The sequence below is a fragment of the Genypterus blacodes genome, unplaced genomic scaffold (assembly GCF_046128005.1).
Source record: "Genypterus blacodes isolate CSIRO-AG114 ecotype Tasmania unplaced genomic scaffold, CSIRO-AGI_Gbla_v1 ptg000032l_1, whole genome shotgun sequence".
In the NCBI taxonomy this organism is placed as follows: Eukaryota; Metazoa; Chordata; class Actinopteri; order Ophidiiformes; family Ophidiidae; genus Genypterus; species Genypterus blacodes.
Window position 1 is genome coordinate 55,001 of NW_027466845.1, and position 5,000 is coordinate 60,000.

The 5,000-nt window shown below is 49.0% G+C and overlaps 1 protein-coding gene across 1 annotated transcript in view; it reads right to left on the bottom strand.

Annotated features, from left to right (window-relative positions):
* Window positions 1-3,493, bottom strand: part of gpr4 (G protein-coupled receptor 4) — a 25,679-nt gene extending 22,186 nt beyond the window's left edge. Inside the window, exon 1 of the mRNA XM_076145884.1 lies at window positions 3,275-3,493. The gene's annotated coding sequence lies outside the window, so the exon portion shown is untranslated. The remainder of the gene's footprint in view (window positions 1-3,274) is intronic.
* Between the last annotated feature and the right edge of the window lie 1,507 nt (window positions 3,494-5,000).

Consider the following 5,000-nt stretch of genomic DNA (forward strand, 5'->3'; position numbering starts at 1 on the left):
CGACACCATGATCTTCATTAGAGGAGCCGTGAGCTGCAGGACCGCGTGTCTCTGAGCTCATCGGACTAAAGAGATCAACTGGGACGTTCATCACTTTATACTCCAACTTCCTGGAGGATCGGCCACTTCGTCCCCTCGCTTGTAAGATGGAGACGTGGACAGCAAAGTTCCAGAGACGTTGTCCTGTGTGTGTTTGGTGAACCGTCCTATCTGTCACACACAGATCTACACTCTGAGGAGGTCTTTGTCCGTCCTTGTGCAGGTTTAATGAGACCTGTCCTCTGAGTGTGACCCTGCCTGTGTGCAGCAGCGGGCAGCCGCAGTAAAACACCAGGGGAGCAACTCCACATCTACAGCCCCGCTGCCTTGTTCAAGGGCAAAGGCAGGGGGGGGATTAACATAACACATTGTGGGGAATTGAAAGTGCCCAGAGGAAACACACACACACACACACACACACAGGAGGAGCACATTCAGACTCCACACAGAATGGTTGTTGGGTTACTTCTTCATGCTGCTCGTAGCTTGTAAGAGTTTTTATGAATGAAGCAGAGGATTCAAACTCGCGTCTCCAGTCTAAATCTGTCCCTCGCCTCCCCTGAGTGAGTCCAGCACGTCTCCTCCTCCTCCTCCTCTGCTCTTTATTGACCTCTAAACACGGAGCCCATCGTTCCCTCGTGTTGCCTGATAAAGCGATGATGTCGTGCGATGATGTCGTGCGACGCTGATGGTGGACTCTCCAGACGAGCGTCGGCCGGCACGGCCCCTTAATCACTGTGATTACTTAACCGCAGCGGCTCGTAAGTGCTGCTTATCGCTCCTCCTCTGGAGAGCAATTACACCCTCGCAGCTCAGAGATCAGACCTGACACACAGGCTCCGCCCCCCTTTGTCTTTCACACTCACACACTCCTCTGCACCGCTGTCTCGTCCCGCACTCATCCCTCGCTCTTTTCCTTCCCTCTTCCTCACCCCGGTCTTCACTCTCACTCCTCCCTCCCTCCCTCTTCTGCTGTAGTTGTTTCTGTCCACTCTTCCTCCTCCTCCTCCTCCTCCTCACATCTTCTCCCTCTTTATCTGCAGAACCTTTTGATCACAATAACTCCTTTCCTCTGTAATTGAGTCCTGATGGTGTTAACGTCTTTAAACAGGAAGTGAAGGTGTGAGAGTGAGATCATATCAGCCTTTTGCCAGTTTGCTTCTCCTGATCTCCGTTGATGACATACGTGTTTGATTCCGCACAGGATCTCTCTACATCCATGACACACACACACATGCAGTGTCCAGCTGTGCCGCCTCTCTCTCTCTCTCTCTCTCTCTCTCTCTCTCTCTCTCTCTCTCTCTCTCTCTCCCTCTCTCTCTCTGGCTCTTACCAGCTGCAGATTCTTAGTGAACCTGTTTGTTAAATGTGTTTCTCTAACTTGAGTGTTTCAGCCACCAAATGTTTGTGCAAACACCTTCTGCTGTTGGTTTAACGTAGAAAAGTGACATCTGGCATCCAGACAGCAGGTTTGACTCCCACTCAGGTGACAGTGTGTGTGTGTGTGTGTGTGTGTGTGTGTGTGTGTGTGTGTGTGTGTGTGTGTGTGTGTGTTTACTCCTACATTCATCTCATTCATCTTAGTGTCCTCATGTTGTCTAGCTTATGAATGGTTGTTTCTAGAAGATTAGATCTTGATGAAGATGTTTGTCCCCTGTCACCCATGGGTGGACACATTCTTCTAAAGGTCACACTTCTGTCTGACTTTACATGGATCTGTGTGTGTGTGTGTGTGTGTGTGTGTGTGTGTGTGTGTGTGTGTGTGTGTGTGTGTGTGTAGAGCGGCGTCTCTTAGTTAAACCACACCATCCTTCTGCATTCCATGTCGCAGCTACAACTGAGCAGATTCACTTTCCTCTGAGGTCAGGAAGAGGTCAGGACAATGATCTCTGCTGTGTGTGTGTGTGTGTGTGTGTGTGTGTGTGTGTGGAAGGGGGGGGTGGAACCTGTCACCTCCAAAACAGGTTTTTAGAGTTTTAGAGAGGAGAGAGGAAGGAGAGAAGAAGGAGAGAGGAAGGAAAGATGAAGGAGAGGCAGACTGGCTCACTCGGGGGTCGTAGTTCATATTAACCCTCTCAGTTTAAAGCAGTAAATGAATCCACTGCTCCTCTGCAGACAAACGACTCTGTGAAACCCTGAGACTGCTGCTCGTCACTTCTCTGCTCTGTGGTGACGCGTGAAGCTTTTCCTGGAGTTGCCTGAGCACCCTCCTGCCTGAGGGGCCTCGTCATGTTGACTCCACACGGACACACTGTCTGTCTGTCTGTCTGTCTGTCTGTCTGTCTGTCTGTCTGACCTGTGATCCCCCTCAGGACCTGTGTACCTGGAGCAGCCTCCTCTCCCACACACACACATTACACCAGGACCCTGCAAAACTACAGCCAACTGTGACTGTGAACGCAGCACCACTGCACAGAAAAGAAACATCTGAACCAGAATCTGGATCAGCACCAAACTCAAATCAGCCACGAGCATCCTGGAGGGTCTGTCCTCCTCCAAAGAGGCGTCTGTCTGTCTGTCTGTCTGTCAGGGGGCGGGGTATTGAACCTATTGAACCTTCCCTCATACCTGAGTTGTAAGGTCTAGTTACAGTCACTGTGCAGAGTATTTGAGGTGTAGACGGTAATGACGTCACCTCACTATGTGGAACCTGAAAGCAGGTTCTGCTCTGTTTCACGCACAGAGGAGCCGTCATGTGCGCATGCGCACAGGTGGGACCCGCGCGGCGTCAAGCAGCTGACTTCGTTGTTCAGTCTCATGATTTATTAACTCGTCTGCAGTTAAACACACACACACACACACACGCTGCCAGCTCAGCGCGCGCTCCATTTGCCAAAACATTTCTTCTCGGTTCGGTGCGAGCAGAAGCCGAACCTGCTGCGTGGAGAGCGGAACATCTGCTGATGGACCCACGCGCGCCTGTGTGTGTGTGCGCGTGTCTGTGCGTGCGTGTGTGTGTTACGTAAAAGCTTTAGGTTGACTTACACAGAGTTTGATCGTGAACATAAACACACTTAGTGTGTGTGTGTCATGAGCTGACACACTGACCCAATGAGCTCACACACACACAGACAGAACATAGAACTACACACATAACTCAGATATACATTATATATACATACAATAATGCTGGAGTAGTCATGTGTGCCGCGAATTGCTGAACACACACACACACACACACACTTTTCCTCCTTTCTGGTTGAAGTGTAAGAAAACAAACATTATCTGTACTCACATGAAAGTTCACGGATCCACCGCGTCCACCTCCGCCCGGATTCACCCGGAGAACGAGCTCCAAATAACGGCAACGAGCTGCGAGCGCGTCCGTACACACACAGTCACACACACACAAAGAGAGGGACGCGGAGAGCACTGAGGTAGAGAGAGGGAGAGAGAGCGAGAGCGAGAGAGAGAGGGGGGGGAGAGAGAGTGAGCAGGAGAGCATATGGACAGCGCACTGAGAGAGAGAAGGGGGCGAGAGAGAGAGAGAGTGTGCTCGTTATCTCTCTCTCACACACACACACACACACACACACCTTTTTTGTCTCGACTCAATGCTCTGAAGTATTGTCAAAGCTAGAAAATACACAATCAAACAATGAAATAATTACAACACAATTTTTTTGTCATTTAATAATATATATTATAATTATTATAATTATTATAAATATTATAATAATATTTTATTTTTATAACAAAATATAAAATAAAAGGCCAAATATAAGTAAAAAGTATGATCTTACTGATAATAATGATGATGATAGTTGTGCTGTGAGCCTGTGTGTGTGTGTGTGTGTGTGTGTGTGTGTGCGTGTGTGCGTGCGTGCGTGTGCGTGTGTGACTGAGATATTGTGTGTGTAAACAGATGAATCCCAGCTCTTAAACCTGTCAGTCACTTCCTCTCCTCCTCCATCACAGTGGATCCTTGTTAACGTGGCCCATCTGTCTCTCACTCATTTGTTCAGTCATCGCTGCGTGGAAACTCACTTTTCTCTCCAACAAATACAAAGTGTTCAGTTTGTTGTACTGTTGGACGCGAGCAGCAGAGAAGTCTGGAGCTCTGTCCTTCAGAGCCTCCTCAGCATCGTCTCACCATCTGTCCCGACCTCCTCTACCTCCCACCCGTCCTCCCAGCTGCCCCTCATCCTCTGATCGCCACCCAAACTCTTCCCCGCTGCTCTTGGACACTTTACAGTACGCAGACGTCGCCTCGTTCCCTTTAACTCTTCAGTCGGATCCGTGACAGTTTTAGGATCTTCTTCTATTTTCTGCATCGTCGTGCCTCCGAGCATAAAGGAGCTGAGGCTAAGTGGACAAGCAGAAGTGGAGCAGGTGGCTCTTACGCCTCTGAATGAAGCCGCAGTTAGTCTGGAGAGTGCGTGTGTGTGTGTGTGTGTGTGTCTGTGTGTGCATTCCTGTGTTAATGTAATTCTTCTCGGCTCTCCTGTTTGTGCTCACCGGTGACCTTTTGTGTTTTGTGATGGTAAAGGTCGCTCCTATCTTAACCCTCACCATAAAAACGCCTTGAATGCGCTGCGTGCTGGGCTGACCGGCGCTCAAACCAAACTCTGGGCCATCTGTGCAGAAAACTACCACTAATCCTTACAAATGAGCGTTTCTATAGCAACCGGTGTGGCAGACTTTCACTGATTAGTGGCAAAAAAGGATGTAAATGTCCAAGAATCTTAGAGGCCATTTTGCAGGCGTCTTCTTCTCCTTCTTCTTCTTCTTCTTCTTCTCTCTCTTCTTCCTCTTAGCATTAATTAGTGGAGTCAGATCAAACACAGTTAACCACCTCTGTTCTGAATAACAAGCAGACTCTGTGTTGTTTGAAGCATCTCCCTTTGTTGCCACAGGTTGGGTCCCTGCTTGGTTTGTTTGTTGTCTCTGACTCTCTCTCTCTCTCTCTCTCTCTCTCTCTCTCTCTCTCTCTGGTCAGGACATGTCCCTGCTATTGTCCA